The sequence below is a fragment of the Diabrotica undecimpunctata genome, chromosome 8 (assembly GCF_040954645.1).
Source record: "Diabrotica undecimpunctata isolate CICGRU chromosome 8, icDiaUnde3, whole genome shotgun sequence".
In the NCBI taxonomy this organism is placed as follows: Eukaryota; Metazoa; Arthropoda; class Insecta; order Coleoptera; family Chrysomelidae; genus Diabrotica; species Diabrotica undecimpunctata.
The window spans coordinates 24,878,407-24,893,399 of record NC_092810.1 but is presented as its reverse complement, the minus strand read 5'-3'; the positions used below and the strand labels follow the sequence as shown (position 1 = coordinate 24,893,399).

The 14,993-nt window shown below is 34.6% G+C and overlaps 1 protein-coding gene across 1 annotated transcript in view; it reads right to left on the bottom strand.

The window, feature by feature from the left end:
- Nucleotides 1-14,993, bottom strand: part of tkv (serine/threonine receptor kinase thickveins) — a 136,569-nt gene that overhangs the window by 52,752 nt on the left and 68,824 nt on the right. The gene's annotated exons all lie outside the window — the stretch shown is intronic.

Here is a 14,993-nt window from a genome sequence, read left to right as displayed (position 1 = left end):
CCCCTTGTCTATGAACTGAATATATGAAACAAAACGAATAAATGAATATGATCAATGAAAATTCATTGATTATCCTTAGGAAGACTAGGTTGGCCATCTATTGAGGCAAAACTAAGGCAGCATGGGTAGTCAATAAAAAAGTACCACGAGAAATAAAGAGAGAGTGATTTTGTATTCAGTGATAAAATCAATGAGGCGAAAAACTTAGGAAGTACTAAAAGAGGATGTTTATGACATAAAAGCAGCAGAAGATATATTCATTCACGCAAGGACTGAAACATTTTTATCGTGAATATCGATATGTTGATGAACATTACTAATGCAGTTGCAACGCTAAAAAAAAAGCTTAACAAATGCCCGTATTTTCTTGAAAGCTTTTTTATATAGTCTAAATCAAATGGCCCACCATTACAGACGCCAATGACTACTATGTGTAATTCAATCAATAAAAGACTGAGGAAATCCGCTCGAGTAGCTCGAATCTGCAGCTGGGAAAATGATATAACGCAAACAAATTCTGCCGGAATGTTTTTTGGATATTTTCCTACAGATTTAGAGAGTTGGCCTTTCTAATAGTGGTCATATTGAGTTTCAAAACAAACAAAGAAATGTTTTGCTTGGAAATTCAACGATAGAAAACAGAAATATTGATTTCCAAAGCCTGAAAAGTTCTGTAGTAGGCACGCCGTCTAAAAGATTGGTTTTGATTTTAATGTATTTATTTAATGTAAATGTGAAAGAGAAGCTGGAAACAGTTTATATTTTGATATTTGTTCGACATATTATATTGGGCAGATGGGTTTATTAATTTTAAAACGAATTTTTGATCACACAACTTTTTAGAATTAAAATAAATTACAACAGTCATTAAATAACCTATAGACAGCACATAAAAATAAGGCCTAAATATTTTTTTGCAATTTATTCACTACACCAAATTGTTGTGCCACTTTATCACTGTTTTTAAAAGTGTACTTACTGTTTTGTTTTTATTACTGTGTTCTATGCTTTGGTTTATTAACTCAAATAACAGTTTTCGACTACCTTCAATTGCAAAATAGATGACAAACTTAACAATCCGTACTCGGTAAAGTTGATGACATTTGCAAATTAAATTTAGATGACCGCATATTTCCTTATTTCATATATGGAATCTGTAACGTTTAACTGTTTTTGTGTACATATAATTAACATAACATTTCGCAGGCATCTAAACAATCAGATGAGCCTTTAGTTGGCAATCATGGCCATATTAGGTATAAAAGATTAAGAGCAGTGCAAAAATACTGTAATTGGATTAAGTGTTGCAAAACTATAAACGCGACAGAGGTGACATTAGTGTATTTTTGAATTGATATCCACCATATTTCCCAGATTAGGGGCTATTTGATTTTAATATGTCTATCAACAACAATTTATTATTTTATCCTCGTAATTCACTCAGACGATAAATAAAAATGAAGGAACTCTATTTTTCTAGACGGTATGTGTCTGTATCGAGAGAAAATTAACAATATTTAACTTTAAGATAATTAATCACTTAAATACTGACATTACGTAATTGGATGTAAATACGGTTAAATAATTGTGTAACTGACACTACAAATTACGAAATTACATTAATTTTATCTTTAATTTGCATAATTGAAAATCAATTAAGGACAATTATTTCGAAAAATTAAGAACGCAGAACGGAAATGGATGGTTCCGAAATAAAATTGGGTTATGATGACATAGCGAAGAAGAGGTATGCGTGAAGTATATCATGGAATATAATAATTATTTACAAATATAAATAAAATAATTTAATATTCTTCAAATGTTTCGGCGATTTGTCATTTTCAAGATCACTTTATTATTTTATAATTTAAAGTACCATGTGTCCCTAAATAGCAGTAAACAATGGTACAACTAACAAACAATAAATAAAATTTTAAATCAAAAACTACATAAGAAAGCTTTGAAATTAGTATTTCCACCACCAGAGAAAAAACTCAGTACCTTCTGCTCGATTACATATACAGGCAAGATATCTGCAAAAATAGCCAAACGCATAAAAAGGAAAGGAATAACAGCAGCCTTCAGAACAACCAAAACTTAGGCAAATATATTAAAAACAGGAGCCAAAAGAATAAGCTTGCACAGTGGTGTATACAAACTTACATTGGTCAAACTGGTAGAACTGTTAACAAAAGGATATCAGAGCACAAAAGGGCTTTCAATAATAGAAAAACAGATTCTAAAAACGCACTTCACTTTCTAGACCACAATCATTCTTTTAATGACCAATTTCAAATTCTTCACATTAAAAATAAAGGCCTTAAACTATCTTTATTATAATCTATGGAAATTAACTAATTAAAAAATGCAGACATATTTCTGAATGACCAAGTTAAGACAAACAGTTTTTTCCTCCTCAACTTATTCAGTTGAAAACTATAAAGTATAAGCGCATGCCAAAATAGATCACTTGAGAAGTATTGTTGCTTTGTGACATGTTTCATATTGTTGCCATGACAACATTTTTCCCTCCGCCGTAAAGAAATGGGAAAAAAAAACTGCTGCCGGCGGAGACATCAAACTTTGACAGGATCAAGTTAGATAAGTAATGTCATCATTATTTGACGTTTGAAGAAAAATATTTTTTCTAGAAAAGTTTTCTTGCATTTCATTATTTTGTGCAAATCCTTCAGGTAGATCGCACCCTTGAGGTAGACCGCATACTATAGTAGGACCTTTTTTTTAATCTAGACAATTTAAATTTAACTTTAATAAAAAATCAAAAAAGAATATTAGAAATATATGGGTAAATATGAATAGTACACTTAAGTACTGTGGTGGGTCCAATGGACCCGAGGTGACCGGTTACGTAAGTAAAATGTGTTGCCCGGATAAGGATTATAAGATGTATTGGCAGTTAGGAAGAAATTCCAAAAGTGCCACTAAAAAGAAACTCAAACATTATAAAAAGCTTTCTTCGTCTTTATTTTTCGGATTTAAACAATATGCTTCGAATAAACAAAATAAAAAATAGGAAAAACTAAATTATTGATGAAAAAACTGAAGAAAAGAAACAAGTTAATCACACACATTAAAAACTTGACTTACATAAATTGAATCTGAATATGCTAAAATTATTGTGTAACCGACACAACGAATTATGGCTTAAAATTAATTTTATCTACAATTTGCATAAATGAAAAGCAATTATCTATAATTATCTCAAAAATAAAGGGTTCGTTATTACACGAAACTACTAGTTTTGTAGCCGGGAGATCATTAAGATCTTTTTTTACGATTGCAAATTGTCCTAGCGTGAATTACTACCTATTGCTTCGGGCTGCTAGATGAAATATTTGAGATTCTAAGGCAGAGAGTAACAGAAGGATTGGCTTATAATTGTTACTATACTGATGATTTTTTTTATTAATATACACTGCAGGTATATTTTCTATGCAGGATCGATATAACACATACATTCCTCTATACAAAAGCCATGACATTTGAAGTTCTGTTTACTTTATTTACAATTTGTACAATAAATACATTGTTTGTAGTTTTCACATTAACGAACCCGAAGGAAAATGTCAACTAACATTCCCAGATTCATAACACATCAACAAGACAATTAAGATATTTCGATTTAGTCGCCACTATCAGTTTGGTCAACTTATCAAGCTTTCTAGTCATACCTTTGACTCCAGTTAAGTATATCCTTCTTTATGGTCAACAGAGAAAATATAAGATCAGTTATATAGCATATTTATCCACAGGTAATAGCACAGAAGAAGAAAAGAAAAAGACAGATGTTACAACGAATTAGACAAAAACATTTAAAGAAACCATTTATTTAAAGAAAGAAATTTGGCTATGTAATCTATTAGATAGGTAAAAAGGAATAAGAATAAGACAATCACAATCAATTTAAACCAATCTCAAAATACTTACAATCAATTTATATTGATTGTGAGTAAGTCTTTTTCTTATTTCGTATTACCTATTTCAAATGGACAAGAAAATGATATCGACTAAGTGGCCATCGCCAGAGTTGATGACCATACGGGCCCGTTTTATGGCATTTTCTATCACTCTTGCCAGAACTTCGGGCGACAAGTTCTCACATTCCTAGCTAAGATTCCTCTTAAGGGTTTCAAGGGTCTAAGGCTTGTTGGCGTAAATACGCGACTTAAAAACACCCAATAAAAAGAAGTCTGGAACAAATAAATCAGGGGATCTGGCCGGCCAGTGCAAGTTACCAAAACTAGAGATTAAGTGAACCGGAAATGCTTCCTCACAATATCGGTTGTGAGCAGTATGCGCCGTTGCACCGTCCTGTTGGAACAACAAAAATTCGGTAATCATGGCTCTGTAGCGCGCAGCGTCTACAGTCATCGTTTGGTCTGCGGCGTTCTTAAAGAAAAATGGAAAACGTAAACAGCACATCACGCAGCAACTTTGAGTGGGTGTAATGGCTCTTCGTGGGCGATATACGGATTTTTGGTACCCCGGAAACGATCATTTTGTTTATTCATGTAACCGCTAAGATGGAAATGAGCCTTATCGCTTACGATAATTTTCGATGAAAAATCGTCTTCTTCTTTGAGATCCAAGATGACTCTAGCGTAGGTTAGACGCGTTTGGCGGCCAACAGATAACAGCTGATGCATTGTCTACACTTTCTAAGGAAACATCTTCAAATCTTTCAACGAAATTCTGCATAGAAACCGCTGGATAATGACCAATTGCGTGGCACGTCGTCTTGTCGATGTTCCGGGCTCCTCTCCGACATCTTGGGAACAACAGCGACAGCGATACTCTCAGAAGAACTGCTTCGGGCTCCGGGCCAGCCAGATCTCTCGGAGCCGGAGCATCTCGTATTGTCCCAGTCCCAAGGAGTGGCCAAACACAAATGTCAAAAGCGAATTGACATTTGGCGCCATTGCCGCCATTTGCTAAAGTTATAGCGTTTCATATAGCGTCAAATAATTACATGATTAAACAAAATAATTACATGATTAAAAAAAAACAGTAAGGTTATCAATTTAAGATATTCCGTTTGAAAATTCATCTAGATCAATTAAAGACAAATCCAACAGCATCAACTGATGATTCGAGCAAAATTTCAGGTAATACACAACAAATCAATTCCACTAATAATTTTTTACATGATCGAATTCGAAGAAAGAGAGCAGGAAATGAACAAAAGTTACTCTGGAACGTAGTAATGAAATTTCATTAGTGAGCTATGCCAATCACAAATAAATATCACCGATTTTTATATCAAGTAAACGAACTGTAAAGAAAATCCCATTTATTACAATATCATGCACATTTCAATACAACGATAAATTCTCCAATAAACAAACAAAACGCAGCAGGGGCGGTAAACTTCAATGGAAAGAGAAAAGAATCTCCTCTGTCGGTAATCAAGCCAAAAACCACGTGCTATTATATACGATAAATAATCCGTAAATACATTTATAAAATGTTACTCAATGTAATTGTTTGCAGTTATTCGGAAGTAATGATTTTTGTTAATAATCGCCGGCCTTGAGCGATTTAAACGACATGCAATGCGAAACGTATAAATATTGCGCACCTGCAGCTCTACACTAGAGATGGCAACGACGTAACGAATAGTTATAAAAAGATAACGATACATTCCTAATTATTATTATACAGCACTGAAATCTTCGTTTTAAGAAGTTAGCTCACACGTATAAAATATCTTTCGCAAATTATAACTCAGAAAATAGTGACGTCGAATTTATTTTTATTTACGTGAACTTGAAATATATATATATATATATATATATATATATATATATATATATATATATATATATATTGATTATTGATTGATTACAGCTATCGCCGCTTCTCCGCCCCAATTTCCATCTTTTTTTGTCATATGCAGTTGTCTCTTGGTCTCTTGCCCTCATTGCTTCATCAATATCGTTGCGCCAACTTCTCCGTGGTCGTCCTCTCTTTCTTCTTTCAGGAGGGATCCATTTCAGTACTCTTCTAGGCCATCTGTACTCTGGCATTCTTTTAACATGTCCGAACCAGATTAATTGTTTTCTTTCTATGCCATCATTGATATTTCGCTCCATTTTCATTTCGTTTCTTATTTGTTCGTTTCTAACTCTCTCCAGTTTCGATCTACCGCAACTTCGTCTCAGATAATCCATTTCTGTCGCCATCAGCTTATTTCTATTAGCTTTGGTGACGTCCCATACTTCCGAACCGTAAAGTGTAATACTTTGGACTATACTACCGTAAATGTGAGTTTAAGGCACGGGTCGCTGCTCTGCCCTTGTTTATTCTTTCCCTGATTTCATCTCTGCCATTTCCCTTCTTGTTAAAAATGACCCCTAAATATTTGCAGGATTGCACGCCTTTGATTTTGTCGTCTTCCAAGACTAGGTCACATATTTCATCTGTTTCCACTGAGAGATATTCACATTTTGTCATATTCATGTTTAGACCTGCCACCTCATATTCTTCTTGCAGTTTTCTTACCATATAGCTAAGATCGTAGCTGTCTTCAGCAATTACTACCTGGTCAACCGCAAAGAAAAGTGTATATAGCGTGTTTTCTTCCACCGTTATTTCCATGTTTCTACATTTTTTTACCCATTTCACTAAGGATCTGTCCAAATAGATTTTAAATAAGGTGGGTGACAGACAGCAGCATTGTCTTAGTCCCTTTGTTGTTTGAAAAGGAGAGGTGATTTCTTGTCCCATTTTAATTCTTGCAAAGTTTTGTTCGTAGTATTTTTGAGTGACGTTAATAAGAATTGGATTTATTTTCAAGTTACCCATTTCTAAAAATAGTTGGGAGATCGGTACACTGTCATAATTATGCTTTTTCCAAATCTATTAAAGCTATATGAGTGTCTCCATTTCTCTGCACTCGTTTTTCCATTGCAATTTTTAATGTGAAAATATTATCCATAGTGGAGCGTCCGGCCCTAAATCCCGCTTGTTCTTCGGGTTGTTTGTCTTTAATATCATTTTCTATCAGGTTTCGTAGTACTTTTGAGTATAGTCGGCCTATAGTAGCAATCACTGCGATCCCTCTATAGTTTTTAGGATCCGTCTTTGTGCCTTTCTTGTGTATTGGAGAGATATACGATTGTCTCCATTCTTCTGGAACTTCTTCTCCGTTTAAGCATCTTTCGAATAATTTTCGGATCATTTCAAACAGTTTGGATGATCCATACCTAATCAACTCTGGATGTATTCCGCCTGGGCCTGAATATTTTCTTAATTTCATTCCCTTAACTGCTTCTTTCACTTGTTCTATTGATATTTCTATTCTTAATTCTACTTCCACTTGTTCATTTGTCTGTTTAAACCTTTCTCTACTCTCTGTTAATAAGTTCTTAAAATGCTCTACACATGTGTTCTCTGGTATTCTATTTATTATGACTTGGTTTTTTGTCGTTGTTCTCATCGTTTTTATAGTTCTCCAGGCTTCAGAGCTCTTTGTCCCTCATATACAGTTGTCTAGGTATTGGCATTTTTGTTCCCATGCACTATTTTTCTTTTTAACCACTTCTCGTTTGACTTCTTTATTCAAGTTTTTATATTGTTGTTTTGTTTGTTCGTCTCCCTGTTGTAATAATTTTTAATACACTTCCTTCTTTCTTTTTATCTTTTCTTCCACTTCTTTATCCCACCAATATGGTTTATCTACTCTCCGTACCTGTGGCCCTAAGGCTTCTAGCGCTGCGTCTTTCATGCAGTTTTTTTATATATTCGTATTCCTCCGTCGTTGATCTGTGTGATCTGTCGTTTTTTCCTATATATATACACCGGTATTTAGGCGCCTCGCCTTTCCGGTAGGGGTCTATGGAGGAGTATCACTGAGCCGCAAGCCCTTATCTCTTGCCGTACTGCTCCACCATAGGCCGATCAGACACCAGCATATTCTAGTCTAAGCCGCAGATTCATTTAGAATTTTAAACTGCTGCGTTAGCCTTTTTGTTTTCTGTACACCGAGCTGGGGATCGAACTCACATCCTTCGCAGTGAAGCGAATGAGAACCGGCCGCCCAGCCCGCTTGGCTATCTGACCGTTTTTTCCTACTGGTATATATCTAGTTTTTTTTTATCGTGGTGCTTGATTTGTATCTTTTTTAAAATGAAGAAGTATATTATTCTAAATTCAGTTAAAATATATCGCAACAGAAATTACAATAGACATCTTAATGATGATCGATGATTTAACTTCTTTCGACCGCTTATGCACACATAAATAAAAATAAAAGTGAACAAAATAACGAAAGAATGCACTGAATGCTAGAAAAACAAAAGATATTATTAAATATTATTAACACATTAACTGATAACAGTGCCTATTTAAAATTTTGCTTCTTACAATAACATAATTTGGAATACTAATATAATGATGTGATGTTGTAGCAAATATTATTTATGTTTGAGAACCACTGACAGAAGTAAGCCAGGCAGGGTCGTTAGTGGGCATTAGTACTTAAGCTACCCTCAACACAAAAGATGGATTAGGCTAAGCAGTAAGAAGTGACGTTTATTTTAATACAAGTTTGCAAAGAAGTATGGCATCGATGTTGTGCATTTACCCTGTACAGACTAGTCACTTTGAGACAATCTATAGCTGTGATTGTTTTATTTTATAGTACCTACCTATTTACTATAATAATCCATATGCTCCTACAATTATTGTTACCACCATCTCTATAGTACACATCTGTACTAAATTCAATTTTTTCACAAGGATATATACAAGAGAGTAAAATTGCAGAATAAAAGTAAAGTAATCTAAATCGCTACACACATACTCAATGTTCCACGGTGTGTAGCGATGATAAGGTCAGTGGATGAATAAAACTTCGTTAACCATTCCGCCAAAACTGGTTCTTTAAGTACTTTTTCATTTAAATGAATTTATCGGTACTATCCTATGTTTATAAATACGCACACTGTCGTTTTATGAGTTTAATATAATTACATACTGTTTATTTATACAATTTTATTAATTATCTTCAAGATTCCAGACCTTTTTGTTAAAAAAAGGAAGTACGACAAGGTTGCGTATTATACAAATCATGCATGAGATTGTTAGTGAGTAGGTACTGCAAAACATGTCGTGGAAAATATTATATTACTATAACAACAAAAACGATATAAAAATATGTTTATAATAAAAAATTTCCGCTTCAATCTTCCTCCCCTTTAGGTCATATTAAAAAAGTACAAGAATAAGATACGACAGCTCATTGATCAGTGAAATATTCGTCGAAGATATTATGCTATTTTTCTTATAAAGACGTGATGAACTCAAGGTCAAAAACATATGCTGTTAATGCCTTGGAAATAAATAGAGTGCCCTTCGGCAAAACAGTTAGGCCGAGTCTGACTTTTTTGGCTCTGAAGCGTTTTCCTCTAATTTTTCTGAAACATGTCGATTTTACGGCATACAGAAAATTTATATACAGCTATTGCCATATTTTGGAGTTGACCATGATGTGGGTTAATCAGTTCTTGTTTTTTTTTATTTCATCACTGGGTGGCTCTTTCAATAATGAGCAATGGCTATTTGCATTGATACATCTTTGTAAATGTATAGTCCTACCCAGAGCTCACTTTATTACGTTAAAACTATAAATTACATAATAAATTGAATGACAATGACTTGCGAGAACGTCCTTATCTCAACACAGTAGCGATTACAAAGTACAATGTACGAAAGGTGTAATTATTTTAATATTTCAAGTTCGTAACCTCTACGACGAGTACATTTTAATGGCGGTCAGCTCGCGCTCTTCCTTTTAATAGCCCTCCTCGTTGATTATTATTGATTGGACGGTTATTTTCAATTGCGTATCTTTACCGATAATGCGGTACCTGATGGATGCAGTACCACCCAGCAACACACACTACTACTACTGCACGGTACGCTTATTTATTTGAGTACTTATTACAGTAGCTGCATCGTCGTCTTTAAGTACTAATTACTATACTGTGTAAAATTGCGTGAATTATCAGGCTATTATCTGCCCCTAACGATGTATATCTACGTATAAGGATGTTTTCGCCTCTTCATTCATACAGAAATAGCAAAAAACCGAATTTAAGTAATAAATAAAAACTAACTATACACCAAAATTGTATAGCTCTAACATTTTTTTTATATTTTCAATAGTGACTACGGCATTAAAATAAACAACTTATTTGTCGGCGGAAATACACCGATGATAGTGTATTGGTGGGAGTAGTGTGGAGCAGCGTGTAAAAGTAACGCTGCAGGAATTAATAAACAAAACAAAATGGATGTGTATAGTCAAAACCTCCTCTTGTACAAATAGCATAGCCCTCTTGATGAGATTCACACTGTCTTGATATTCTTTCGTATTTCTACATATGCCTAATCCTTTCGGTTTTTCCTCTCACGAGTTTTACTTGTCTTGCAAGGCCTTCGCAGTGGCTTAAGACATGCACCGTGGTCTCGTCACGCACTAGACAGTGATGACAAAGAGCCTCTTCGGGCAAAAAACCCATATGACTCAAACACATTTTAACTCTCTTAGAGAGTTTCCTTTGGGTCGAAAGCTTCAGCAGGTACTTCAGGTACACTGAGGTTCATTCGCAGTATCTTTTTTGGTCCTTGCTGAGTTTCATCGCTTCATCCATTCTTGTCCCAAACAAAATCTAGCGAATTGATAGTCACTCTCATCTCTCATAGAAGCGTCAACAAGTGGCTTAGTACCTGGAGTTAAATCGTTATTAGCTTTCACTCGCTCGTGATCAACTCACATAATTAGCGACAACGACCCAAGATGAAGCGTCCATTCAAAACGACAAGTTCTCACAGCTCTTTGAGAGACCCCCGCTTTCTAACGTAGAATCTAGTTCATTAGAGTTCTGAAAATCTCTAGTCTATTATTTACTACAAGTCTACCTAGTGTTTTAAAGAGATATTTGTTGTTAATAAATGTATCCTGATGACGTGCTAGAAAATAATTAGATGAAACTAGAGAGAAGACTGAATCAGTGCAGACTGAATTGTAAAGATCAATCTTTAAAAGGTAAGTTTTAAATATAACTCACCATACATGTAAGTTTGTATCCAGCACTGTGTAAGTGCTTTTTCTTTTGACTCTTGTTATATATATATATATATATATATATATATATATATATATATATATATATTAAAAACAACAATGTGGTGACTGCCCAAAAACTTACATCGGTCAAACTGGCAGAACATTTAACAAACATGCAGCAGGACACAAAAGGGCTTTCAATAATAGAAAAAACAGATTCTACGTACGCACTTCACCCTCTAGATTATCATCATTCTTTTAAAGACGATTTCAAATTCTCCATATACAAAATAAAGGCTATTTTTATTCGAATCTATGGAAATTAATAAATTAAAAAATACAAAATATATTCCTGAATGACAAACAGCTCTCCCCTTAACCCATAAAGTGTATATGCATAGTAAAAATACATTACTTGGGAAAGACACTGCCGAAACAGCTGTAGTGATAATTAATTATAATAAATTTTGTGAAAGTGTAGAAAACGAAAGGTTTCAGTGTTTTATTTCTAGACAACTAAATGATATAAAAATCACTCTGTTTGTAGTTTTATGTACATGAATTGACAGACTTTTAGGATTTGCATATAGTATGTTTGGTGGTGTTAAAGGATATATCTTCCAAGTGGGTATAAATCTATTTAAAGACATCCTTAAAATGGCAATGACAAGTAAGAAAAGGCAACATCAAAAATCAAAGCTCCCGAAATTTTAATGCCTTATTGAATTCCCTTTTAATAATCTAAACAAAAAAAGATCGTAAAGAAAGCGTTCCTTTGTCCGATTCGAAAGCCATCAAAAGATACTTTTCAAAGGACCGAAATATGATCCGTACTCGCGGAGAATGTATAGAAAGAAGTTCCAAAAAAACAGAATAAATGTTAAATTTTAAAAGAGGCATGACCGGGGAAAACAACCAGGGCAGGTCTTAGTTTTCGGCCCCCAAAATCACTAATAGATTTCATATAAAAATAAATAGAAATAGATGAAGATTAAATATTAATTTGGGTCCCTGGTGTCAAGCCAACCTATCCAACCTAAAGATGTCAAGATTTTTATTTATGTATTTAGGATGTAGTATAATCTGTAGGCAGCTTTTTGTCTGAAGATTTTAGTAAGTTTCTGATTTATCCACTATTGGGTGAATTGAGTAGCTTTGTATTCAGGAAGGGTATCCGGCAGTAAAGATCTTGCTAAAACCATGGAAAGAAGGAATATGGAACATAGTTTAGAGGCAGTTGCGGTTTCGCCTGACGCCTGCAAAAAGTGAGCTGGGCTACCTCTTAGAGGAAGGAAGGAAGGAGCCAAAGAAACTAGTCCTGAGAGTTGCAACTTTCAACGTCGGAAGCATGACAGGTAAAAGCAGAGAGCTCGCCGATTTCATGCAGAGGAAAAGGATTGGTGTACTTTTGTGCAGCAAACTCGTTGGAAAGGTAATAAGTCGAGAGATCTTAAAGATGGATGCAAGTTTATATAGTATTTCGAACAGCTACGGCAGAAATGGAGTAGGTATTATTTTGAACAACCAGTGGAAGGAACATCTTCTAAGGGTAACCAGAAGAAGTGATAGAATAATGTGTGTCCAACCGAATACAGGCAATACCAACGTGAACATCATATGTGCCTACGCCCCACAGGTAGGGTGTGAAGAACAGGAAAAGGAAGAATTTTGGAGGGCCCTTTATTGCGAGATACTTGAGATTCCTGTAGACGAAAAGTGTTTTATTGGAGGTGATTTTTAATGGACATATTGGTACAGAAAGAGCGGGAATAGAAAGAGTTCATGGAGATATGGGGATGGAAATAAGAAATAATAAAGAAAATAGTGTGATTAAATTTGCAGTGGCATGGGATTTGGCTGTCATTGATACGTTCTTTATGAAGACTGAAGTCCAGTATGTTATCTAGCGGGGAAAGGGTAACTTAGATTTTGTGCTGTGTAGAAGAAGTCAGCTAAAAGAAGATACGAACTGTAAAGTGATAAAGGGTGAGTGTGTAGCTAGTCAACACCGACCGGTAATAGTGGATACGGAGATAAAGGTAAGGCAGAAAGGAAAGCAAGTAAGCACCAGAAAGAAAAAATGATAAAAGTTAAAGGATAAGGATTTGGAAATAGTCTTAAGAATGCTGGAAGAGCTTGAGGAAAAAGATATGGTAAATGACTGATGGGAAACCAACAGTAAAGTTGTGGTGCGAGTGGGAGAGGAAGTGCTAGGAAAAACATCTGGTAAAGGGCCTCCTAGAGACAAAGAAACTTGGTGGTGGAACGATGAGGTGCAACAGAAGGTTAGAGAGAAGAAAGTGGATATAAAGAGGTATGACAGGTCTAAAAGAAAGGAAGATAAGCATAAATACAACGTCGCAAAGAGGAAAGCAAAGCGCGCTGTAGCTACTGCTAAGGAAATATAATCTGCACAGCTGTATAAAGAGTTGGAAACACCCGAGGAAAAGAAATGGTTATACAGCATTGCTAAATGTTCTTTTGTGAAACCTAGTCGAATGACGAACTTTCCTTAGTTATACTCCGTTTGAAAATTATTGAAAGCACAGTAGCTATGACGTTGACATAGATATTATGTAGTAGTTGTAACTTGATCAAGAATTTTACGAAAGACTACCCCGATGAAATTACTTCTGTTACCAAAGATCATTTTGGTGAAATGATACATTCCGTACTCATCAAGTCTGTCGTAATTATGGACAATGTAATGTCAGTTAGCCTTCACGATTAAAAGAAACATTACATAAATGAAGTGGCAAAACAAGGAACTCTTAGGTTGAATAACAAGTAAAGGCATAAGAAGTAATATTAAAAAAATAGCTTTTACAGTTATATTCACAACACATTTACTAAAACTTAATAAGTATGCTGTAGATGAAGTAGCGAAAAAAGAATGTTGAGATTATCGTCTTTCTTAGCAACTTGTTTAGTTTTAGCCAGAGCAGTTTTAGCTACCATTAACTTTATTTAATTTATCTAATTTAGATTTGGCTGCTTCCAGTAACTGTTCTTTTTCATTCAATTACGTATTGACACCTTCAAAAATCTGTTGAAAATTTGCTGCATTACCTCAAGCCAACTGAAAAATGATTTGAAGTAGCTTTAGCTCACCTTGTGACTGTTGAGCAGCTTTATTATCAGACTGAAGAGTTTGCTGAAGTTGCCGCAGTCTAGAAGTTTCTTCATTAACTACCATCTCAACTTCTACTTGAATCTCTTCTACTAATGCATTTTTTTAGAACAAAGGTAACCGGAATATAAGCAACATATTAAGATGCGGAGGGAGAAATATTAAGCAAAAGTGGCAGAAGAATATGGACAATGAAAATAATCTAACATATCAAGACAATATGTGCGTTTCTAAGATGTATTTTCTGGCTTGAGCCGAATAAAATTCATGAAGGGTTAAAAAATGAGGAACCGGCTCTGTACTGAAGAGGCGCGGTAGTGGTGCAGCAGGCATTCCCTCCGTCTACGGTCGAAACAATATCAAGATTCCATACGCCGGTTTTATCCCTCGTATCACGTCCAAGATCTCTTTTTCAGGCGCTTTCTGAATTTGTTAAAGTACTTCGAACTCACGTCATCGAGAAGTCCACATTGGTGGGTAAAAATGAGAACGAACAAGGTGAAGAAGTACCTAAAAGTACTCTCTCAAATTTTAAGAAATATGTATAATGAAAGGATAATTCTAATAGCGACTGAAATTTGAGGTGAACAAAAAATTTACTTCACTTCAAATATATTTAAGGAAGTTTAAAAATTGCATTAAATAAGGTAATCCGAGGAGGTATTTTATATAATATATATATATATGATAAAAATTAAAAACGAGGAAGTATGGAAATCTTACAAATTATAAAATTAGAGTACTCTTCTTCTGTCTCTTCTTCTTTTAGTC